Source organism: Dermacentor variabilis, chromosome 10 (genome assembly GCF_050947875.1).
Source record: "Dermacentor variabilis isolate Ectoservices chromosome 10, ASM5094787v1, whole genome shotgun sequence".
NCBI lineage: Eukaryota > Metazoa > Arthropoda > Arachnida > Ixodida > Ixodidae > Dermacentor > Dermacentor variabilis.
The window spans coordinates 26203513-26229650 of NC_134577.1; the positions used below are offsets into that span (position 1 = coordinate 26203513).

At 45.4% G+C, this 26138-nt stretch overlaps 1 protein-coding gene and 1 non-coding gene across 2 annotated transcripts in view; both read right to left on the reverse strand.

Annotated features, from left to right (window-relative positions):
* LOC142560194 (uncharacterized) overlaps positions 1-24596 on the reverse strand; it is an 84000-nt gene extending 59404 nt beyond the window's left edge. Inside the window, exon 1 of the mRNA XM_075672111.1 lies at positions 24430-24596. The gene's annotated coding sequence lies outside the window, so the exon portion shown is untranslated. The remainder of the gene's footprint in view (positions 1-24429) is intronic.
* Positions 2896-2969, reverse strand: TRNAT-CGU (transfer RNA threonine (anticodon CGU)). The gene has a single exon. It is a non-coding gene; the product is annotated as a tRNA-Thr (tRNA).
* Positions 24597-26138: the final 1542 nt, after the last annotated feature.

Below are 26138 nucleotides of genomic sequence, written 5' to 3' on the forward strand. Positions count from 1 at the left end.
TATTTCTTGACTGCATTTGTTCGGGAAAACGGAGTCCCCCAAAGCGCATAAACTATCTGTGCAAGCAGCGTTTGCGTATCTAACGAAGCATATATATATATATATATATATATATATATATATATATATATATATATATATATATATATATATATATATAGTACCGGTATAGTACCGCATAGTACCGGTGCCTGCCACAGGTGAGTGAATCATTCAGAAACATTGATGCCGCTCGCGATTTCCCACTTCACTTTTCCTGTTCAGAAAAGTTTTCAGCAAAGGTTGGTCAACCAAAGCGTTCCGCCTCAGTAAAGTAATTAAAACACTCGCCTCAGTGGCACAGTGAAAATGGCGTTGCGCTGCTAAGCACGAGGTCACAGGTTCGATCCCCGCCGCGTCAGCCGTATTTCGATGGGGACGAAATGCAAGAAAAAAGAAGAAGAAAAGTTCGTGTACCGTACTTTTGGGTGCGCGTTAGGGAATCCCGGGTGCTCAGGATTAACCCGAATTCCTCATAACCCACCCCGCAGCTTCGGGTCGTTAAACCTCACAATTGTCTGCAAAACAAAACACATATTTCAAATTAACAGTGTGGCTCAATAAGTTCGAGATTGTACAAGTATGAAACTTACTATAATGCAAAGCGTAAAAGAAAGAAAAAATGAAATTTGTCAGAACGCTCGCCGCCCGCGTACCGTAGCCGAGAAAACGCGGTACATCTTCTCTCCGTTCCGTTTCGCCGCAGCATCTGTAGCTAACCGAAAGGCCAAGTGCGACGACTCCCTACTACGCGCACGCACAGAGCGCACGCACATTAATTCACGGCCGTATAACGATCGGGCAACGTTGCCCATCGCCGATCTTTTACGACCTACACGCTGGGATGACGGCCAACAGTCGGCGCGCGGTTGCTTCGTGCTCCCTCAGCAGTCCCACTTACGTTTCGCTCTATATGCCCTTTCTTTCTTTCTTTCTTTCTTTCTTTCTTTCTTTCTTTCTTTTTCTTCCTAGGGCTCGCATCCTCGAATGCCAAACTTTTGTGTTCGTTCCGCCGTCCCGAATCTTCCATTTCGCCATCTAAATGTCATGGCTACGTCTGCCTCGTACCCCTCGACCCGTGATTCCCTCATTACGCCTGAATGCCACCGCCACCAAAAAAAAACACCCACGACGCTGCCCTTGGGATGCTGCGGCAGCTGAACAGAGGAACACTGTCTCGCAAGTCGTGTATAGCCCACATGATGATAAAATGTGGTCCCGGGTTAGTGTGTTACAGCTTAATGCAACCACATATAGTGGCGATTACTCTTTCGTGCACCGAAGACTAAACGCGTGTTCATTGCAGGGTGTGTGCGGGAATGAACTTGGACATTTCGAGGATAGAGTGTTGTAGGAGACTACTCAAAGAAAAAAAAACATCATGTGCTGCTCGAAATAGCGACAGCTGGATCGACAGAATATGTATCGATGCTGGCACGACGGCGGCACGAGGACCACGATGGTGTGGTGACGACATGACGACTTCGGTATGACGACACGATTACCGTGACGGTACTAATGAATATGAAGATTATGATGACATGACAGGACTATGATGATGATGACGATGGAGACAATGACGACGACGGTGTGATGACGATGACCACACGATGACAGTATCACGACATATTTACGATTATGGCATTAATGACAATGAAGACGATGTATGACGGCCCGGCGGCGATGATCTCATCAATGACAATGACGATGGTATGGGTACATAACGTCCATGATGGTATTATGCAGTGCTACATTTCATGAAAGCGACTGGCCTCAGTGACCGATCATAGGCGCGAAGTTCTGGACATCCGCATGTACTCACACCGATAGTGCCTTCTTCCCTCCCTCTCTTTTCTTTTCTTCCCTTAAACCCCTTCCCCTGTGTAGGGTAGCAAAGCGGACATGCGTCTGGTTGACCTCCCTACCTTTCCTTCCTTTTCATCCTCTTCCTCCTATGACAATCATACCATCAAGACACGACTACGACGGCGGAAATGATAATGACGATGTTGAAAGCAAGATGACGAGGTCACAATAGCCGACAAGTCGCGAAACCGGCGTCGAATGTGAATTAGGGGGGGGGGAAAGTTCTCTACTGTAGTGGATAGCTCCTATTGAGAAAGAACCAGGACAAGGACAAAAACTATAGTGAAACGAATGACGAAGCCCAAGGAAATACAATGACAGATCCTCAACAGCTATCACTGTACGAGCAAATAGGTTCGGCGGAATTACGCTAGGAGATGGATGTGTCATAGAAGCGAAAATTGCCATCCACCTGAATACAGCACGAAGATACAAAAGAAGTGCAATACTTATTCATAATGACAGCTTCGCAGTTGAGGGGGCAAAATGCTTCTGCAACTATCGCTACACTTCGAGCTATTGCTGCACTAACATCTATCACTGTAGAACAAGATATTCTCCGAATTCAAGCCGGTGGCTGTGATGAGGCGTACTCCGGGTATTTATCTTTAACGCGTTTTTTTCTTTCAGCCTATATACCGAAACAGTGCTCTTGGAGAAATATATGCAATTTGCTCTTTCAGAAGCTCATTGTGATCGTGTCCTTCGTTATGCACTTACATTGCTCGTAGTTTTTGTTCCGACTGACTTATGTATCATTCTAGTTTTCAATGTCATTCACGATTGGTGAAGCATATATATATATATATATATATATGCGTGTGTGTGTGAACGAGAAGAAAGGAAACGGAGGGGCCCGACCTTTATTAGTGACATCATAAGAAAACAAACATTGACACCAAGGGCAGCATAAGGAACACAATCGGTAGCTTTTAATTGAATTAAAGAACGAATAAAATCAATTGAAATTAAAGTGGATGACAAAACAACTGGCCGCAGGTGGGGTACGAACCCACGTCTTCGCATTACGAGTGCGATGCTCTTACCAAGTGAGCTACAGCGCCGCCGTTTATCCGTATGCTTTTTAGAGGTATTTATGTGTATATATTAAAATTAACCTTAATTACCCCTGAAAAGAAAACATATATATATATATGTATATATATATATATATATATATATATATATATAGAGAGAGAGAGAGAGAGAGAGAGAACTGCGCGTTTTATGGATCACATTGTTAGATAATAACATTATATCGTAATATAACTTTCCCTTCGGTTTCGATTCTCTTTTCCATTGTCTTCGCCGACTCCCATCTGGCCTTTTCCTTTCTTTTTCTTTTACCCTATCTGGCATCTCCACCCACACGAAAATAATACTTTAACTCCGTGATTCGTTAACGCTTTTTTTTTTCCTTTCTACATCGTTTATACGGTCTAAGCGACGTTCAAAGCCCCGTTATTGTCTTCTCGAAAACTGCGAGCCACAGCTTCCCGCTCTCCCGTGCAAATAACACGTGTTTCAGCTACCACCATGCCGTTGAAGTTTGCTAAAGGCCTTGCGTTTTTAACATTTCACGCACCGCTCTACTGTACAACAACCACCCAGCCGTTTACTTTTCGGTTCTTCTTTTTTTTTCGCATGCCCGCTGCATACGCGTCCTTTCTTAAGCCCGCACAGAAAGGAAGGTCACGAACGCTTCGCGCGCGGAGAGCTCGAAAGGGCACTGCGGCGGTGGCGATGAATTTTACAGCGAAGCGCGTGGGTACATATTTCAAGTTTACGAACTCGCACGCATTCGGAATTCTAGGACCTGGAGTGCTACTCGGAATTCCCCGTTCTTGTCGCCACCGGCCTTCGTGTGTTATTCTTTGAAGAGCTATAGCTCGCGTTCACACATATACTTGGATCGCCATTTGACATATACGCGTATTCCCGCTTAACAGGCTCGTTCGCATTATACGTACACGCAGCTCCGTTCATTTGCAGTTCCAGTGTGGTCACAATTAAAGCTGCAGTGTTTGCTTTCCCGCGCTTGAGTCGCTTGGTATCACCGCGTTCCAGTTTGGCACTCTGATCTACGCTTCAGTTGGCGCTTTATTTATTTCTTTTTCTAACGGCTAGTTTGCGTACTTGTCATTAGAGCCTCATCTGGTATTCGTGTATACTCCCGTCTCGCAGTCTAGTTAGTGTAATTGCCCGAAATTTATTCTTCAATTCGTGAGCAGTCACTTGGCATTGTAATTGGCGCTCCTGTAATTGCGTCATCTGACATTCCTTTGTTGTCGTTTCGACACTATACATATAGTTCAAGTTCTTGAAATGCTATTTGCATTCAACAGCTCCCGTTTTGTGCCCTAGCTTCGGTTCTATACTCGGAGTGTCATTTGGCATTATTCTGCTGTCCTTTGCCACGCTAGCCTGTATTCCTAGATAAACGTAAAAGGTAATTGCGCATTCTCGTGTTGCCATTTGGTGTGCAAGTTCATGCTGTCAAATTTAGTGTCGTTATATGTATTCGCGCACTCTCGTACGCTGTCACTCTTAAACATCCAGTGACATTTGATATTTGTGTATTGTTAGGCGCGTTACTTTGGATTGTTAAACACGCAAAGCATCGTGTGGAAACGCCCCGCAGCAGGTGAGAGAGAGTTACAGTAATTCACCAAACATCCGCGGCTGACCTTCGGTCCACGATATGTCGAGTATTCCACACATTTCTTTTGCGAGCACTTCTGAGCACTTCGTTGTCTGTTTGCAGAGACTGCAGACGGCATAAAGAGTTAGGAACGATTTCCACTTAAACAAGGTGCAATGGACTTAAACAATGTATGTAGCTTGGCATTATGTACAGCATATCTAACTTCCTAAAGATGACTTACATGTCGAAAGTGGTGCGATCTACCCGGCAAGCGCACGACTCCGGACAGTGTAGATTAGAACTCGGCGCAGCATTGTAATAATAATAATATTTGGGGTTTTACGTGCCAAAACCACTTTCTGATTATGAGGCACGCCGTAGTGGAGGACTCCGGAAATTTTGACCACCTGGGGTTCTTTAACGTGCACCTAAATCTAAGCACACGGGTGTTTTCGCATTTCGCCCCCATCGAAATGCGGCCGCCGTGGCCGGGATTCGATCCCGCGACCTCGTGCTCAGCAGCCCAACATCATAGCCACTGAGCAACCACGGCGGGTAGGCGCAGCATTGTGTACATTACAACCATCCAGAACACGACGTCGTCCCTAATAATTTCCCACCAGTTTTTCACGGCGTTATTCTAGTTCGCTTCTGTTATTTTAGCTTGACATCCTTCGATGGTGCTTCCAATATTTACGAAAAGTGATTTACTGCTATTTCTGCTCAACCACGGATAAACGCGAGGCCAACTGTCCAGAATAAATACCCACATAGGCTTCGTGAAACGAACGTAGGCGCGGTCAGCTTCAAAAATAGCGCGGACCGCGGGCTCGGAGCGTTTGCCCAGCACGTGAATTAGAAAACAACTCGTGCGAAGCGACGAGGGAAACCTGCTTAGAAAAAAAAAAAAAGCATTCCCACGAGCCTCAGAACCAAACGAACAAATACAAAAAACACCCCTGCGTCAGGGCGTCGGCAGGTTTTCAATTCCGAGCGCATGTCCGAGGCTTGAGGTCTGTCGCCATACGAGTGTTAAATGCGCGACGCATGGCTTGGGTCATAGCTGAAACGTTCATAACCGCAGACATAAAAGAAACAGAAACGTTTGCTTTTCACGCCTGCAAACACACGCACACACCACACGTACGCGCAACATCCTCCTGCTATTGGACAGACGAGAGAGCTAGAGAGCAGTGTACAAGCTATCGTCTGCTTTTCTTGTTATTTGTTTCGTATATTTTTAAGGCACGCGGCAGCAACGGCAAAACCAATGTGTAAAGTAAACAAACCCTTCGAGTTTGAGCCTGTCCACGATGAGCATGTGAACGTCGGCCTCCTGTGATTTTTCTTGGCGTCTGTTTTTCGTCCTTTCTTTCTTTCTTTCTTTCTTTGTTTACTTATTTTGCGATTTTGTGCTTTTTCACTTGATTTCTACTTTCCCCTGCTGTTGGCGCTGTCTAGTTTCGACAACATTACTGCGCCTTTTAACGTGCCCCTGACACGTTTGTCTTTCTTACTTACTTTCTTTTTTTTTATTTCTCTCAATCGTTCTTTCACCTACGCTCAGGCATAGCATCGTCGTCACTTACACCTCGAGTTGTCTTCTACACAGCAACAAGTGCACTTGGCCTAGCGACCTCATCGGGACGTTCGCCAGCGATGTCAACGTCGAAGCGTTGCCTGACGGGATGCGTCTTTGGCTTCAGGAACGCGTTGTATTCTTGACGCCCCTTTTGGCCCTCGGTCGCCTTCACATTTTCATTGACGTTCGCACGAACCAGGACTGAACGAACAAAGATACAGGTGCACCAAAAGGAAGTGTAGCGGTGCCTGTCTTAGATACAAATACGCCTTGTCGCAAATTGAGCTAACGGTAACAACATGCTATAAGATATATTTCACTTTTCAGCATAACATACTACTACTTATGGTATTCCGAAATACCAAAGATGCAGATGTCAACCGAGCAGCGCTAGTGGCGACACCTTCCGGCATGAAGTTCAACGAGAACGCATAAAGTAATTGCAGTGAAAGCGTACGCGCAGCCTAGCCGGTGGCGCAACGGAGACCTCGGCAACATAATAAACGATCTACAATGGCCAAGTTTTCTTCCGACTATAGTACAACAGGATACAGGACAACGTCCCCGGCGCTTTGTGGGCGGACAAACGGCTGTAAGGTGTCGTTACCATCACTATTGCTGATGTTTATCCACAGGCTAAAACTTTCTATTGACTAAAGTATGCTCATGATTCACACATAGGTTGAGGCGCCCATCATGAAGATACAAGTAAAGGTCTATCTCCAAGTTTCCGACATCAGTGGCGCTCAAGTAAGGTTTCTGTGGTGAGTTTCTGTGAAGTTGCAAGTTGATTAACATTGCAGTCTTTTTTTTTTTTTTTTGCAATTCTTCCGGAATACGAGAAAAGCGGAGGGCAAAAACCACGCGCCGCCTGTCACTTGTTAGGTGAGAATCAGTCTGTAGCACGACGTCGTCTGGAGGCATTTCAAGTGGAGCATATGGCGCCAGCGTTCTTTGACATGCTCGACTCTACTTTTGTTGAACAACTAAAGATCTTCATTGCTTTCTTCTTTCGACCACCATATTTTTTTCCCTTTCATTTTTATTCGTTTTACCATATAATTTGTTCAACGAGTCGAGCAAATACTGATACCATCTGAAGTGTCCCGCGCTCAGGCACTGCTGCTATGGCGGTTGCGACCTCTCCTCGCTCGAACAGACGTCACCGGTTAATTCCGTTTCACGTATTTTTAGCCACACTCCAGGTCGGGGGAGCGAAACGTTGTACCACAACAACAAAAGTATTGGACAGTGGACAACTACAAGTAAAGCACTGCGCAAACAGCAAACTACGCAGAGTCAGGTGAAGTAGAAACACGTGAAGGCACTAACCCGCGACTTCGAGTGTTTCATCGACAACCCTGTTCTTGCAGACGACATGCACAAGCACGTCTCGTTAGCAAGAAGAAAAAAATGACAGTTTACGAAACGAAAACGAGCGGCCTTGACCGGAAAAAGTTGTGTCCCGAGCTCCTCCGAAACGTTATGAAAAGCAGCAAGCGTATGCGTATTCGTGGAGCTATAGAGGGACCCTTTAAAGAAGTTGACCTTTATACCCATTTATGGCAGGGCACGACCTTCGAGAGTCCCCAAAGCTCGTTCGTTTCTTGCTCCCTTCTTCGAAGCATCGTAAGCAGGAAGAAAAAGCAGCGCAATGAAGGGGACGTCGCGCTCGCCAAATAAAGCGCTCTTATTGGCCCAAGCCGGCCTTAAGTTTAAGCCATTTTCTCTTGCTTTTTATTCTTCTACGTGTCTTTTAGCGTCTGCTTCAAGGGTGTCGTCTTCTGCGCGCGCGCGTGCGTCGTCTGTTTTCCGTTCACAGACGACCTTCCCATCGTCTGCTTCTCCCGTTTCACCGTCACGGCCGGCTTATTGTCCTTGTTATCCCTCTGAAATAGGACGTCGACTATACCGCTAAGGGGATATCCTTTCGTTTTCTCATCCCTACACCCTGCTATATTTCACGGTGTTTTGAAAACAAAGCTTGTATAACGAGAGACCTTCGGGTTTCCAAGAAATATCAGCCGCCATCCCCTCCCTCCTCCCCCCTCCCCCCCCCCCCGAAAAGGCGGTGAAGATGCGGGGCGATTTAAGGTAATTTGCGCGAATTTACAGCTCTGGCATAAGCTGCTTTTGTCAAGTCTGCCATTTTTAACAAAAGCAGTGTTTTCATTACGCTCTGGGTAACCCGAGCGTGACCTTTAGCCTGCAAAGACCGAAAAAAGCGCATGCGTGAAAGATGTCTTCTGCTTGATGTATCCTTGGCATCCGGTTTCGTTTAGCCGGTTTCGGTTTCCGCCCACGCCCTTTCTTTTTTTTTTTTTTCAACATTTCTCTACGATTTCGTAACGAAGCACCAGTGTAACCCTCCCAGTTCTCCCCGCCTTGTCTTGAAGATAAGCGGGTAATAAGAAGCAAAAAGTGACAGCTGCTGATATTGTTCTTGCGAAGAAGTGACCTTGAACAAGACGCGTGGTGCACCGGCCGATGGTAGCCGTAAGTAATCAGAGAATCAAATTAAACACCAAAACAAAGAGGGCGACATATATGGCAGATGATTAGATGGCGGGATGCTAACGCTAAAATGTTCCCAGGCAAGAAGTGGGCGTCTTCAGCGCATGCGCAAGAGACAATACGAGTCGCACTGGATCAACGAAGATGCGCATGACTATGCATGCCTGTCATGATGACGATGATGATGACGAAGACGACGATGAACAGTGTGTTTGGGATATTGGAATAATCTAATCTAAAAAGGTACATTTCCCTATTTTTCGTAGGTTAAAAAAATGAACTTAACGTACAGTGCAGAATGCGCAAGGTTAGATGTTCCATCCTTCCAACTTGATGTGGTGAGTGCACTAAATACTTTGGCCTTGCTTCCGGTGTTGATGCCATATTATACCACTTACATGCTTGTGATTTTTTGTTCTTGTTGCTATAGCGTGTGCGTTGTGTTATTGTTTTATGTTATATGCATCTCTCTTATATTTTATTATATTTTCTCTTTATTTCTTTCCTGGTTTAGGATATAGGATACTTTAGAATATAGCTGGCTCTAAAGAGGCCAATGCCTTCACAATTTTCTTCCCTTAATAGCTAAATAAATGCAATAAATGCAAATGCACAGGATCCAGTACTGTAACAAACACTTTAATCAAGAAGCAATGAACAAATAATCAAGTTAGAATAATCAAATAAACAACTTGCGCTTTGCGTGTGACAGCATAGGGTTATTGGTGATAACAATCAACGACAGATATTAAGCAAATCCCTCCATTAGGCTCGCGTGGCCAGATCACGAAGGAGATTCTTTCGCACGAGACAAAACGATTACAGTGAGGAAAACATCGTGAAAATTTTACTGTCAATTAACTGAAGCAACTTGGTTGGTCGCTTACGACAGAAACGTCAGACAAAATTTTATGGATCACATAGCACGGTCTAGCACGTCTGGACAAGGAGACCAGTACTTTCGATGTTTCGCATAGAGGATGGGGGGGGGGGGGCCGGAACACAAACAGCTCAACGTCGAAATGTGGTGTACTTGGCACAAGAGACCAATACTGACCATGTCTGAGCGAAATTGTAAAGCTCTCGCAAGTAGTCGAAGACGGTATACTTTTATTAGCAAATGAGTGATCAGGCTCGCTTTTTTATATATCTCCGTCGAAGACATCTTTTTATTGGTACTTCCAGAAAACAAAGTGCCCATAACCGTTCGACGAAGTCCCGTTTTAGCAAAACGACCATAAAATCGAATACCTACTGCAGACTTCCACACTATTAAGCTTAAGTTCTTAATGCTCGCCTTCGTTGCAGTCGTCGTTTTGGTCGGGTTCACACACGGTGCAAAGACTTCTTGGCGTCTTGCCGAAACATAAACAAGTAGGCCGACCCCGGGAAAGTCTAACGTAAGGAGGTGCAGTCGCAGCTCCGAGAAAGATATTACACAGAAGCCCGAAAACGTGAGCTTAACATATGTTTCGTTAGTGAAAAGGCAATACACATGTCAAATAGTGCAGCAAAACGCGTGTTAAAAACAAAGTAGATAACGCAAAGAACCAAAGGAGAGAGGCGAGAACAAGCACCCCATGAACAGTGGTGATTGCTGCGATGGCATTGATGAACTATAACAAAATATTAAAACGAAGCATTTAATTTACTAGCCATTATTCAAAAAGGCATAGAACAAAACAAAAAATAAAGAAGAAGGAAGTACAAACCCCCACAGCAGAGGGAGAAGAAATACAGTAAACGTAACACACCGATTAGTGCGCCTATGGTAAGTAGTAAGTCTATTAGTAACAGTACAATAACAGATTAGCAATATTGTGAACACCAAATATACCGCAGGTTACCGACTACCTCAAGTACTGAGACCTAACTCCCAGTGTAAGCCATGCACTAACGTTGCACCGTAATTTATGAATATGGAAACGCTTCCCTAGAAAATCGAACTCACTAGAACTATACCGATACGTGAAATTGATGCGTGAAAAAAAAAAGACAGAAAAGAAAGGATAGTGAAGGCGTGGGTTTAATGTATTACAAATAGTCCACAAAAACTACAAATTCTTTCCAAAATTCAGGAGAGCTGAAAGCAGAAGCAAATCTATTTATTCAAGTCATTCTTACATTACGAGCCCCATTGGTCGCTGGACAATTTACGTACTAAACAAATCATTTCTCTCTTTTCTTTTAAATTTAGGATAACCATTATCAACATTGAATACAGAAGGCAAGGGATTGAGCCAACATCTTCTCCCGGGGACCTACAGTCACCCCTGTCGTGTCACCCGACATCACTTAATGCGTGCACATTTTCGCATCTCATGACTGCGTTTAATCCTTTGTCACCTTTTAATTCGCTTCGTTTCCCTCACTACCCGGTAGTTCTGCTATTCTAACGGACTACACCTCTGATAAGCTCCACGGATTATCCGACCTTCGCCAACTCCGTGTCTGTCTTTCAAATACAGAATATCCGCTAATCGAGTTCGCTAATCAATATCATCGTTCTCCAGTCTCCTAAATCAGTTTCTCCCCATCGCTCGTTACACGGCCCTTAGTTGTCCTTTCAGATGTAATTTTCTTATCCCCTAAATGTCAGCCCATGAGATAGCACTCACGTAAAGCTTTGATCACAAGCGCTCTTTTCAGTGAAATCCATAAGCCGCCTTTCATTACACCATCGGCCGCTGGCCAAACGTGTTCCGGCCCACTTTATTATTCTCCTACTAATTTCTTATTATAATTATATTGCACTCCATCGCCGCTTCAAGAAGCCGGCTAACGATCTCGAGCACTTGTACACCCTGGCCTGGATACTGAACATTACATCGCTTATCTGCATTTTATCCTCAAGCCTGTATGCTTCGACTTTGCTGGTTCAGACGGTCAATAACTCTTACTATGAGCTATCACATCGGTTTTGCTAATCAAGTCAAAATGAGGAAAACTGAATTGGGAATTATGCAAAAATTGTGATCTTAAAGACCACGCCAAACAAAGTATTCGTCGAGTGAACAGGCGAGTCAAAGGTGTGTGTGTGTGTGCGCGCGCACGTGTGTGTGTATGTGCGTGTGTGTGTGTTCCAGCAAAACAAAAACTAAACGTGCAACACGGTCCCACGAACTCTGCTCCCACGGCGCACGTGTAGGGCTATGTTTAGCAACAAGCTGAGATTGCCGCAAGCTCTCTATAATGAATGACGTTAAAGCCATTTTTAATCGGGCGTGAGCGCGAATCGGAGCCAGTTGCGACATGCTCGTAAAGCACGTGGCTTTGAGCCGTTGTCTAAAGATAGCGGGGCGCCCCAGAAAAGGAAATGTGGACTAAATCTCCAAGACAGCCGGTGGGAGAGCGCGGAGATTATAAAAAGAAAGACTTACGCGGGAATAAAGGAAGCGAGGAAAACGCGTGGGAAAACGGGACGTAAGAACGGGAGGGACAATAACACTACGGATATATATATATATATATATATATATATATATATATATATATATATATATATATATATATATATATATATATATATATATATATATATATATATATATATATAGATAGATAGATAGATAGATAGATAGATAGATAGATAGATAGATAGATAGATAGATATAGGGGTGTCCCAGCCAATTTTAGCCAGAATTTAAAGCTATGCAAATGCCACGTAGCTGTACAGAACCAAGGTAATGTTGTTTGCCGTCGCTTGAAGATACTCAAGCTATTTTCTTTTCATTCCGCCTAAGTGGATAAATAATCTTAAATGATAATCTCAAATATTATAATCACAAGGAAAGCGTCAACGAGAAAATTGTAGAGTGACTTGAAAAACTCCCGATACAGCTTTCTGTTGCTCAATACGTGCTACATAAGAGTGTTTTTTTTTTTTTCCGAGCGTGAAAGAAGCCCGAAAATGCACGCAATTGCCGCACGACTGGCCGCTCGAGGCGTTTTGCGTGTATTCGCGGACTTCTTTCACGCTCGAATAAACACTTTTATGTAGCACGCATTGAGGAATAGAAAGCTGTATCGGGAGTTTTTCACGTCGCTCTACAACTTTCTCGTTGACACTTTTCATTAATTATAATCTTTGAGAAGTTGATTAACTAATAGTAATTGTCTTATGCGGACTGAAAAAGATGGTTATCTCCAAGCGACGGCAAATATTTACCTTGGTTGCGTTCAGCTACGTGGCATTCGCATATTTTTAAACTCTGGCTAAAGTTAGCTGGGACACCCTATATATACATATGAGAGCTTTAGCTTGACCGTAAACGTGCTACCATGTGCAAAGTACCGGATTACAAGAGAGGTGGGCGGTACTCCTAAAGTTTGCAGTGTCAATTTGCGAAGTACAGTTTAACAAAAAGCTTATCACTTCAGTGGTCAACTATACTTAACTGCCAGTGCAAAGCGTCGGTAGCGACAGAGTCGTAGTCCCCTTTATAATTTCCATTCGAAAAAACCCTCACGTCACAAACATTTCAAACTCGTTGTACTTGGAGAGATCGTCAACATGTCGCTACCAGCCTCGCTATACTGTCGTCCACGGCTCAGGTAACCCGGTAGTTCGTAAACCGTAATAAGGTAATGGACAAGGAGGAGGAGACGAAGGAGATGAAAGACAGGGAGGTTAGCCAGTGTAAGTACCGGCTGGCTACCCTGTGCTGGGGAAAGGGGTAAAGGGAATAAAAGGAGAAAGAAGAAGGGGAAAAAATGGAAAAAAAGAAAATTCACACAGTAACGCGAAACTACGCGCTACAACGTTCAAAGGCGGTCGCACAATTCGCATGTCCTTAAAAACTTCAACAAAGCCCTTAAGGCCTTGAGTGCCGAATCCCGTCTGGACCAATGTCCCAGAAATTTTTCCTCTGTAAAAGTAATGGACAAGCTAAAACTCTATACTCAGTACAGCTTGGTAAAGCAAGTAAAACATTGCGTGATTCCACATATCGGAGGCACATATGACGCACAAGAGGCTTCAGACAAAGCGCTTTGCCAACCAATGCAAACGGTAATTTGCTTCGCAAATTAATTTTTTTTTAAAGAACGAGTAGGCGAACGTAGATTGAAACATTAACGAAACCTGTACGTTTCTCTAGCCGGTTCGGCAAAAAAAAGACATACGACGAAGGCGCGCGTTGCGTCATTCCCTTCAACGCGTCGAGTGCTTCCGTGAACTTAGTAGTTTGACGAGCGTAAACCAATTTCCCCATCAGCATGCCATTGTAAGTTCGAAATATTCGAATCATAAGTATTTACGACCTAAAACCGCGAAAAGCAGTACCGAAAGAAACACGAGCTGAAACTAAGTAACCAAATGGGTGCAAAAAGAAACAACGCTTTAGGTGTACAAGACGTACTGCTGACGATACACGCACGCCATTAGTGTCAGTCATCTGCTGTACGTCCTGTTGCAAAGTGCACAGCGCTAGCGCGCGTCGTCAGCAGTATGTCCCAGTTTTGAAAAAAAAAAAGCCTTCTTTCACACAATTTAAGTACGCAGAAACCGGCCCAAGCTATCGCTTCATTAAACCAACAAAACAGTGTAGTATTCAAGTAAGCTAACTAGTTCATATGTAAGTCGCGTTTGAACAGCTGAATCGAATAGAATACACGGGACGGAGGCAGACGGACAACGATGTCGCTGAACAACATCTGCACATAAAAGAAAATAATACAACTTAAGACTAGCTAAACGAGGGGTAAATTTAGGGACGCCGCGGGAGCGAAAACGAGATCACCACACCGCCCCAGGAAGCGAGGCAGGACTCGTGTAATGTCATCGTTCACGAGGAAGGAGAAGGCGCGATGGGAGCAAAAGAAAGGGAAATCGGGAAGACGGGAAAGGAGGACAGCGGAGGCGCGCTTCCCGCTTCTTTTACCCATGACCTTTCAGCCGGTGCCACTCGGAGCGAGATCCGAGTCAGCGGGCGAGGAGGAAACCGCCTGCGACTGAAGGCCGCCCCGGTCTCCTTGGGTCGCCCGCAACTCGGAAACGAGCGCGCGCTCAGCTGACGTCACCGCGGATTGTTCCTTTCGATTTCCCCGGTCGGCCTTGCCGCATGCCGACAGACCTTGTTGTTGTTGTCACCGGCGGCGATGACGGTTCCCTGCGGCTGTATTGGTCGACTGCCCCATACATTGCTCATGCCGACTGACTTTCCGACTGTCAGTGCAGACGTCAGGACCCTGATGATTCCTGTCGTTGCGCGGCGACGTCATCGTTCACGTCGCTCGTGATTGGTCTTGCGATTTAAGTGAAGCCCTTGTCGAGTGCCGGCCTAGCTTGTTGCTGGCGCCAACGAGTGACGTTCCCTATACTGCTGCTGTCGTTTGCCTTGTTGAAGAGTTGTGGCTGGTGCGTTGATGCTGGTGATGACGTATCAATGATGGCAGACGTCGATGATGATGCGGCTGAAAACGCTGTCGCGTCCGCGCTGATTCAGTTGGTGTTGTTTGACGCAGCTGCTGATTCGGGCAGCTCTGGTTACAGAGGCATCGTCAATTAACTGTAAATAAACGTCTTTTATATTTCGTCCAGTTTAAATATGCCTTTCGTCGGATAAAGCTTAAAGAATAACAAAAGTTGTTTTTGTTGCGGAGTCAGACAGTTGGAAACATAACTAAAACTTTCGTACCTCCCCCAGATTTTGTAACTGAATTTAAAGAATATCCCCTCTGCAATCATTACAGTATGACATTTTGGCTCAGATGGGACAGGTTTAATTCAAATCGACTCGGTAGTTGCGCAGCGTCCTGGTTTTCAAGCGCACTTGAATATCAGTGTATCACACATGAAACACAGCTAAACACACTTGAGGGTTAAAACTACACCTTCCTACATCGCGTTTTATTTGTGTAAAAGGGAAACATTTCTTTTTTTCGTTTTACGCACTTCCATTCATGACAAAGAGGAAACGTCCTAGCAACGACATGCCGCCGACACAGGAGTCAAGCGTAGAGCTGCTGCGCACTCTTAGAGCAGCAGCAAGGTTTACATTTGCTACAGCAATTGCACTTTCCCTATCTCCCCTTTAATTCCCTAGATATCTACGCACTGCCAGGAATAAACGCTTTGTGGAGCACAGATGCCGCGAGAAAAGCGGACGTTCGTCGTTACCCGGTAGCACAGCTTCAAAATGACTGCGTGGTTCATGACTCTGTGCCTCTACACCGCCGCAAAATTCATACTGTAGTCGGGACAAAAGTTCTGGAAAGCAAAAGTCTGTGAACTTGGGGGGCCTACAGACTTTTGTGCAGCACTGTGCACTTTTGGACGGGGAGGCGGTGCGTCGTCCACTTGCCCCTATTGGCGCCACTGTACTTTCTTCCACTGATTTTTACATTCCGTGTGTTACGGGCGTTCATTTAAAAAAAGAAACGTGCAATGATTCCCGTTGTAGTATATACAGGAAGACGATGGTGTAGATTACAAGTCACACGCATGCAGGTTGTGTTTTAGTTGAGGTTACAAGGAGAAGTGTAGACGGGTAAGACACGTAACGCAAAGAGCACGGTAATCTGTTAGAGCCACACGGTAATTACCGAGAGGATAAACTCTATCGAAGGCGGCAGAGGATTAATGGAAGGGATGAGATTAGATTAATTCCAATTTTCCATCATTTCAAGATTCGGTCTAGAACATACTGTTTGCCCAAGCCCGTGGAGCATGGAGATGTTTGAAAAAAAAAGGGGGGGGGGCGGATTTCATCTTAGCAGCTGTAGTTGAACAGAACGATGATAAATATGAACACGTCTGGGACGAGGAGAAGCACCATGTGCATTTCTCTTCAAACTGCTGACTTCGCTGGCGTTTACTTTAAGGACATAGTGATTGCGACTCTTTAAAACGTGTTCGACTTCACGCCGAAGCACGTGCACAACGCTAGCACACTTTGTATGTTGCTCACATGTCTCCCAGTTGTTCATTAAAGCGCACGCAGTCACTATCGTGGTACGCGTATTAATCCGGAAATAGGACACGCACCAAACAAACACTTTCGGAAATATTCAGCGCACAAGGCTCTGAAGGTCGCAGTATCCAAGCCGACCAAGGATGGATTTCACTTCGGCACGTATAGTCGACGTGGGGCTTGCTCCCAAGTGAAACTCTCGCCACTAAATCGCCTCGGCTAATGTTGCGTGACTATAGGATGCAAGGCCGCGCAGGAGACACGTTTCCTAACACGGTGTTTCCGACTTGACGCAACCAAACGTTGCGAACGTAGTTCTTGCGGATAGATTTTGCAAATGCTTCCAAGGTTGCGGTGTGCCTGGTAGGGTGTGTAAGCGGTACTGAACGAGGACGTAAAAAGAAACAGATACACAGAGACAGCGCTACGTTTAACTCTATAGTTGAAATCTATAGTTGAAAGTAGCGCTGTCTCAGTGTATCTGTTTCTTTCTACGCCCTCGTTCAGTCGCTCTTACACACTCCATCGTGGGTTCAAACCAACTAGCCCGCCACCGTGTTTTAACCAGGTGTGCCTGGGTTGGAGACTAAGCGAAGGCCAATTTTATTTATTTATCGTTTGCCACGACGGCGTGCAAGTGGCCAGGGCGAATTAGGATCGAAGCGGGTTCCCTTGGCGCTGCCCCGTTTTTACGCAATCAGGGTATAACCGGCGGAAGTGGTCGCGGTAAACTTGCCGGACCGAGAGCAGGCTGAACTCCAGGAATGCATAGCTGTGGCAGCCGGTATCAGTAACGGTAGGAATACCATCATTTCCTTATTTCTGTTTTCGATACAATCATACTAAACAGCTTGGGGCGCATGGCTAAAGACGGACAGTTGCCTGACTGAGACCGTTCCGGAAAACAGGTAGCCTTCGAAGGAAAGTAGTTTCACTAAAATGTCGTTGAGCAAATACTGCGTCATTAAGGCGCAAGTCTGGCTACGGCTGCTTATACATAAAGTCTCATCCACTCTACCTGACCGCAAGTGGATGCGTACGGGGCATGTGTCTGTCATCTGAGTGCCAAACTAAATAACGTATTCACTGTCTCGTGGTCAAGGGCCCGCGAAAATATTCATGCTCATCTCTATCCATATTAAGGTAACAAGAGCTTCGCCGCGAGAAGAAACGAGGGTCGAAAAAAAAAGCGCAATTTTTTTTTTGCCCCTACAGTCACAGCTGGATATCGTTGAATACTACAGCTGTGACAATTAGCGCGTACCTTGCTGTTATGTGTCGCTCGCCGTAATTACTTACGTTTGTCTTCCTGCAGCAATTTCTCTTTCCAAGGGCGTTTCTTATTTTTTCTGCCTTGCGTAGTCACGTGACACCAAAGTGGCAGAAAAAAGCAGAATTGGTATTGCTAGCGATGTCTTGTTGACAGTCCAACCTTCACTTGTAGTGTAATAATTTATTCTGTTTCGTCTGAAAACAATGAAGCGATTACTGCCTAAGTAATATGAACCTAAATCCCCGGATAAATCGTCGCTCGAAAAATCAATTATTTGGGAAACAAGATTACATCAAACTACGACGCTATTGTGAGACGCAACTTTCCGCTAGGCCAATAAATAGGTGCGTCAGAACACGACATGCATATCAACACTACACATATCAACAGGTTGCGGTAAAACGTTACGGCTATAACTTATCCTATACTGCGCCTTCAAACTTCTTCACACGTTGCGTGGAACACGCGATACGTCCAATATGACATGAAATTAGTCACAACGATTTCGAAAAGAATACACCTATATGCATGTCGCGGTGTGTTACTAGCACGTTTGTCCCAGTCAAAAGTTCTTCGCACGGATGACAAATGGAATTTGACGTACTGCTTTTGCGAGTCATCGTTTTAGGCTCTACGAAGCCATCTTAGTTGACACGTCTTGCGCGGTCAAGAATTCAGTGTGTTCTAAAAAAAAAAAGGAAATTAGTTATGTTCCACACTTATATGTTCAGCGTAATCCCTCAAGCAAGACGAGTTATTACACCACGGAAGCGGATATCCCTAAGCATAATTGATCATATCTACCCTGTTGAGATTTGCATCCGATCAACCCATCCACAAAGCGAAGATGTGCTTTTAAGACTGCGCATATAATTTGCATGGTATGTTACATATTATTATTATTATTGTTGTTTCTTTATTGTTTCTATTTATTTTACCATGAGCATCCGCGGAAGGACAGGCAGTATGTTACTACAAGTCCCTTAAAGCCTGCCTACCTGTAAGGAACAAAAAAGAAAAAAAAAAGAAAAAAAAGGCCACTGGCAGTGAAGGGACATCTGCACTTATGTACACTAGCATAAAATGAAGATCTGTGCATTTAGAGGCCTCCCTACGAGCCTGGCGATGTTTGCAATTCACAAAACATTAACACGCAAACACGACGAACCGGTGACAACAAAAACGACAGGCGTCCAATAAAGTGGAGCAAGTGAAACGAGAATGACGGTTTCCACAATAACAGCAACCACACTCAGCCCCATATTAAATTTTAATGATCCGTTATTTTGTTGTTGTTGTTGTTGTTGTTTATTTCCACTCTCTCTTTGCTGCCAGCTCCGTTGTGCTTGTCGTACAAACGACCTGCAGGCAACGTCGGCGGCGCGCAATGACGTAAGCCACGGTGTCGTTTCGTAACGATTTGCGACACTTATATATAATGACTCTCCGTAATGGAGACGCTAAAAAAAAAAAAAAGCGGGGGCCTTCGTAAGCCGGCGCCCTTGCGGCTTGAGACAGCTTCTGGAGTGGACTTGGTTATTGTTGGCTCGACTGCCCCTATATCGCCTTCCACGTTTAGATTTGCCTCGATTCTCGTAAGCAACCCGCCGTGGATGCTCAGTGGCCGTGGTGTTAGGCTGCTGAGCACGAGGTCGCGTTATCGAATCCCGACCACGGCGGCCGCATTTCGATGGGGGGCGAAATGCGGAAAACGCCCGTGTACCTTAGATTTAGGTGCACGTTAAAGAACCCCCCGGAGGTCGAAATTTCCGGAGTCCCCCACTGCGGCGTGCCTCATAATCAGAAAGTGGTTTTGGCACGTAAAAAACCCCATTCATTCATTCATTCAAATAACTTTATTCAGTGCCCTGCGATTTGGTGGGGTGGGCCTGGACCCCGCCTAGGTTTCGGCCAAGGGTTGTTGGCCCTTGGCGGCTTCCTCGGCTCGCTGGACGGCCCAGAGTTGGTGCCGCAGGTCCGCTAAAACCCCATTATTTAATTGAATTCTCGTAAGCAGCTAGCGGTGCACGTGCTTCACGTGACGATTACTAAGACGAACAACTAAAACTCTCAATTCATTCAGCAGTGTGCGAGAACCGTGGGTGGTATGTGGAGTCTTCATTCTGAATGGACGCGGGGCTTCGCCACCAAACACATAACGTGTCTAACTCTTTCTTCGGGACCCCCAGCTGCGTTCTGCGCTAGCCTCGAGAAATTCCTTAGCGGTTACGCGGTTGACGTTCGCGACTGATTCGTTTCAAATCGGGGGAATCGCGACTTTGCAGATTCACTGTCTCAATAAATCGAGATGACATTTGGTTATTTCTTTGGGCCGTCCGCGAACGTACCACAGTTTATGTAATAGCACTGGCGTCGATGCTACCACCGGCGCTGGTAGCGTGATTTTTTAGCACTTAATTCAACCACAGCGCGTTTTTTTTTTTCTGTCATTATAGCGTCACTTTCCTCGAAAAGCAAAAAAAGAAAGGAGAAAACGGATACTATTTGCTGACGACGGTTGCTGTAAACGCCTTTATGCACACAACTTGGAGAGGACAATGTGGTTGCAATTATAAAAGCCTGTGTACTATGTAGTTGATGTCAGCGTCACAAGATGATGTCACAGCATTGTTATACACTTATGTGTCTGCAGTTTATATCTTTTCTTTCTTCTTTCTTTTTTTTTTTGGGGGGGGGGGAGGCGACTGTGTGAAATGCTACACGCGTACGGACCGGGTGGAACTTTCTAAATCTGCTATAAGAGTCACCAGGAGCGTTATTTTTGACACAACATAGTCCTCCTCGTTCGTACAATGTGCTTAAAAACAGCCGAATGACAGCATCCGAAAAGATGAAAGTGAGGCTAATCATTTCCTAATGACAAACTTGGCTATGAGGATTAAGTTCGCTTCATGAGGAAGAAGAAGAAGAAGAAGTATTTTAATGATTGGAAAACGTAGATAGGTCGGCCGGATAATGGAGCATCTGGCCTGCTACTCTACGTAATGGAAGGGGAAGAGGGGAAGAAAAAGGGTCACAATGGGGGATGATAATGGGAGGAACGAGGTGAATGACACATTACACAACTGGTATCACAGGCGTGAGTCCAGGCCCGTGTCACCTAGGAAACGTGAAAGTGAAAGTTATTTCAAGGAGTCACGTAAGTAAAGTGAGAGAAAGTAGCCAATGGGACGAAGTTTGCAGGAATCCCCGTACCGCCATCGCCTGCTTAACCACTAAATAAGAAGCACCATTGCCTGCGGAGCCGGCTATTTCTTCATATATTTAATAAAAAATGACTCTACCGTTTGTGTTTGTAAATTACTGCAATGCTGCAATGATTCATTTGACCTCATGCCATTATTTCATTCATTTAACATATAGTGGGGAGGCCGGTGACACGGTTTTTCGCCAACGTTTCCAATATAATCACGTTGATTAAATTAACCTGCAGCCTGTGATAAATGGAAAGATCAGTAACAACGTGCCAACGACTGATTGAGGGGTTGATGTTGAGTGACCGATCGACTAAATATATTATTCGATTTACTGACCGTGACTGACTCATTCATTCATTCATTCATTCATTCATTCATTCATTCATTCATTCATTCATTCATTCATTCATTCATTGACTGTTTGTCGCACTAAAGTATTTTCTATGACAGCACTATACTGACACGTTCTCCGCCGACGCTTGTTTGCCGCGATGTAAGGCAGGTTGGCTAATCCCATAATAATCAATATATCTATCTATATCATTTAACAACCCTAAGGTCTGAGTGCTAGTGCACGCATACATATTAATAATAATAATAATAATAATAATAATAATAATAATAATAATAATAATAATAATAATCTATCCCCAGTGAAATGGAATGTGGGAAAGAGGACAAGACAAACTGTCCATCAGCTTAGGTACTTCGGTGTAATCCGATGCCAGCTTGTCGATGATGCTGCGTTCTTGCAAGTGCTATGTTCGAGACGATGTTTACAAAATAAGAACATGACCGTAGAGTCGTTTGTTTTTAAGATTAAGGCTTCAATCTCAAGACTATACTGTATTTAGAACACGCTGCAGCACATGCTGTCTGTCTCTGAGTGCCTGACAATACGACAACTGACGATATTCCGACTGATAAGGATATTTATTTCCTTTTCTTTGTGTGTGTGATATAGGGACGACTTGGGACGATCGTGGTTGCTAGCCACATTAATATTCAGTAGAAATTCTGAACAATACTTCTGACAGTTAATATGCTTCCAGCGACTAAGTGCACAGGAGCCCTCTAAAAGAAAAAAAAAAAAGAAAAGAAACCTTACCTGAATACTCATATCTAATGCCATCAGGCACGCATCATTAGCCTAAAAAGATTACGTCAAGCGCAAGCCGATTCACTGTGAACAGATAACGCCACGACAAGATCAGATTATATATAACGAACAAATAGAAATATCGTGCCGCTATTTCGCCCGAAGTTTTTTTTTTTTATGCAGGGACAATATGCCGATCCGTACCATTCACGTGAATATTGGGGTCCTTTGAATCGCCCATAAGCCAGAGAAAACGTTTCCAAAGTACCTCTAAAAGATGGTGAAAAAAAAAAAATTCCGTTTTCAACAGAGGCAGTGAGAATAGCCGGTGAAAAGGCAGTGTTTGTAAATTAGCGAGAAACTCTTTCAATTTAGTCAGTTTTTAGTCACCGTATCGACGACTTTGCCTTTTAGGAGTACTGGCGACGATTCTACAGATTTTTGTTGTTGTTGTTGTTTAGTAAGGTATATATGGCCGGTAAACAGCACTGCTAAAATTCTCAAGACTCTGCTACGTTAAACGCCTCGCCTTCATTTAATTCCAAGGGAGGTATATGAGCCTCCATTTGTTATTATATATTTCAAGAAAACATACAGGAGAGCTTAGTAGTGAGCCATCGAGGTGCATCAAAGCTGCTTTTAGAAGCAAAGCACAATCTTAAAATGTGATACCGTTATAGGAAATACGGGGTTGCTTTCCATTTTCGCATCCCGACCACTGACTCGCCACAGCAGGAGGATATTCAAATATAGTTTATAGAATAACAAGGAAGACATATCGGAGCAAGTAAAACGTAGGACTAATTCCTAGCAAATCCATCATCATCGCCATCATTTTGCGACTTTAAAGAAATAATGTGCGATATTTATTTGCATCTTCACAAACGTTGTATAGAAAGCAATGGAAAGTAAGTAGAAACTCAATAGTGTCTCTACAATCGTTTTAGTAAGGAGAATTCTCGCTAAAATTTTAGCGTTTGGGACCCCGCAACCTCGCGAGATTGTCCAAAAGTAAGTTACTGGCACTTCGAAAAAGCGCGACTCAAGCGCGCATCGAAGCTGCTCCTCGATTCGACGCGACCGCGTCTGGTGGCTTACGAGGACTCCAACGGAACCAGAGCAACCGTAAAGCAAAAGAAAAAAAAGTAAATAGAAAGATATTACGAGACCAGAGAAATAGCGACAGCTGCAGACCGATTCCAGCGAAACCGTCGCCGTAGCGAATTTGATCCACGCGCTTCACAACAGTGTCCTGCTTTTCTCGAAACGGTCCCCGCCATGTTAACGGCTGTAGTAAGCAGCACACAAACACTTGCGGGTCGCGAGCGACTTCTTGAGAAAAAAAAAAAACGACTTTCCTATCCCCGAAGACGATCAGAGCCCCCCCCCCCCCCCCCCCGCATGATACTGCTGCTTCGTACGTCTTGGAAGGGCGAAATGAGGACCGCGTAGCTCACCTACTAGCTATCCGGCGGCGTACAAGACGTAAACGTTTTTTCGTTTTATCTCTCTCGCCGTTTGTTTTCCCCCGACTCCCGAATCCACTGAGAAATTTTTTTTTGTCGATTCGCAACGCCTTGGCGCGCCGCTACGCACGGAAATACCGCTTCCCAATACGCGAGCTTAAACTATTAAACCTATACGTGAGTAAAGCGGTTGCGAAACAGGCATTACGGACGACCCAAACAGCGAGAAACGGAGGAATCGTAATACCGGCGGAAAGGAAGCTGACCCGAACTTTCCGTTGCGTTGTTCTTTTACCCTCAGCTAAGCGAGGATATCTTCCGAGGGAAACCAATACAGTAGTTTCCACGGCTTGCAGATATTACCTGCCAGGAAGGAAAGTGACTTTCGCAGGAGCCCAGCAAGACAAAAAAAAATATAGTAATGAATAAAATCGCGTGAGCTGAAACATTAGGTATTGTTTCACATCTTCCTCTCTTGGGGCGTGTTCGCGTAGTATCAGTAGTGTCGCAGCCAGCGCAACGGGCAAAATGCAGGCGAAAGGAAAGCCAGGGGTGTAAAAGGGAGGTTTCGCAGTGGTGGTTCCAGGGTAGAACGCGGCGGCTACACAGGCAAGCACACAGACCGTGCGGGAAAGGCCGACTATCAGGCAGAGCATGCCGGACCGAGCAACCGCGAAGACGACGATCAGAGGGTAGGGGATCCATTCGGGCGAGAAAACTTTTGGGAGGCCAAAAATTCGGTCACCGTAAGGAAGCCGGTTTCTCGTGGGGAACGAAGGAACGTGCAGTAAAAAAAGGGAATGAAGAAAGCTCACCTGCATGGGCAGCGCGTGATGGAGCAGGGGCGTTTCGAAGACGGGAACAACAAGCTCGCGCGTCAGTCCGCCGGGCGGGAGGGCCGCCGAAAACACAGACACCGCGCAGAACCCAGGCACAGACCGGCGGGCAGGCCCCGACCCAACCGCGGGCTGCTTCTCGCTAACCTGCGCCCCCTCCCCTGGAGACCGGGGTCCCGTTGCCACGGCGACGGGCCGGAACACGGTATGACGTCATCCGCGACGTCATTCGCGACGGCCGGCAAGGCGCGTGGCCGCCGACGTCACCACTACCAGCACCGCCGGAACCGATCCCGGCGCCGCGTCGGGAGAGAAGTCGGAAACGAAACGTTGCGTGGCGCGTGGCTTCAGAGACCGGCGCCGCGTTGAGGATTTCGGAGGCCACGCCTCACGCTGGAGGGATGGAAGAGTGCGGGGAGGGAAAGAGGAATCCCTATTTCTAGCCAGACAGGAAAGAAGTCCGAAGTTCGGTCTATCTCTTTCTGCGCCGTTCCCGCCAAGCGAAACAGACGTGGTTGTAAGACAGCCGGTGAGGGAAACAACACTCCCTTTACCTCGTTCGCTCGCTGCGTCGAAATGCGCGCTCGGCAGCGCAAAGCCATGAAAAAAAGAAGTTGGACGAGAAAACGGAAAACAAACGTAGTACGTTCTTTTTTTTTATTCTTGAAGGGAAAATGGGCAGGGTGCTTGCGTAATATAGGCCGGTCGCAAACATCTCACGCTCGTCGGGTAAATCTAGTAGTCACGCGCGAGCTTCGATTGCGACAAAAAAAAAATGAACGTGAATAATTGCTTACAGGCCGAAATGACCTACAGGCGGCCTCGTATTTTATCATCTGCCGTCACGGTGGTCTACAACGTTGGTAGTCTGAAAGTGTGTCGTCTGCTCACGATGAGGCGAAACAGAATTACTAGTGGAAACCGACGAGACAAAAATTAAAGAAAGGCACAGTACAAAGCCGATAACTAAACAACCGAGCGCAGAGAAAGAACATTTCCCGCCTTCCTTCTTTTTTTTTTTCCATTCTTTCCGGGAACTCACTCGCATGTCCCGCTACTTCACAGAAAGGCCATTGTTGCTGCGGCGTTTTCCGCACTGTTGTGTCAAAGCCAACTACGCTGGTTGGCTTCTCTTGCGCCTCGCTCTGGCTTCCTTTGGCTTCGGTCTCCGAGGAAGCCAACAAAGCAGAAGGGAATGGCTGAAACGCTCACTGCGCTTTTTCTGGCCTTTCTGCGAGCGTCTGTTTTCATTGATTGCTTGTTTTCAGTTGCTGTATCGTTCTTCAGTCCGGGCGTATGCACTGGCGCATTTTTATTCGATCGTTCGTTCCTTCTTTATGCCGCTTCTTTTTCAACTTGACTGAACTGCGCTGGCAGCGGGAAGCGGGCCGCTCATAATGAGTCCACGATAGCTCCTTCAAGTTTTCTCCAAATCGCCAAATCGAAAAAGAAAGTCGGCTTGCCATCGGTACTTTCCCATATAATGTTAGTTCAGTGGGAGATTGAGACAATTAAAAAAGTCCGTTTGAAGTTTTAGTCAGTCAATCAGTGATAGAGATTGATTGACAAGGAAAGCCTGCTAGTGGATCCGTAACTGTCCAGCGCGCGGTTGACACCTGGACGTCATTCAGGAATGTGGGGAAGGGTGAAGACGAAGAGGTGTAGAGTATTACAGAGCAATCCCTCAA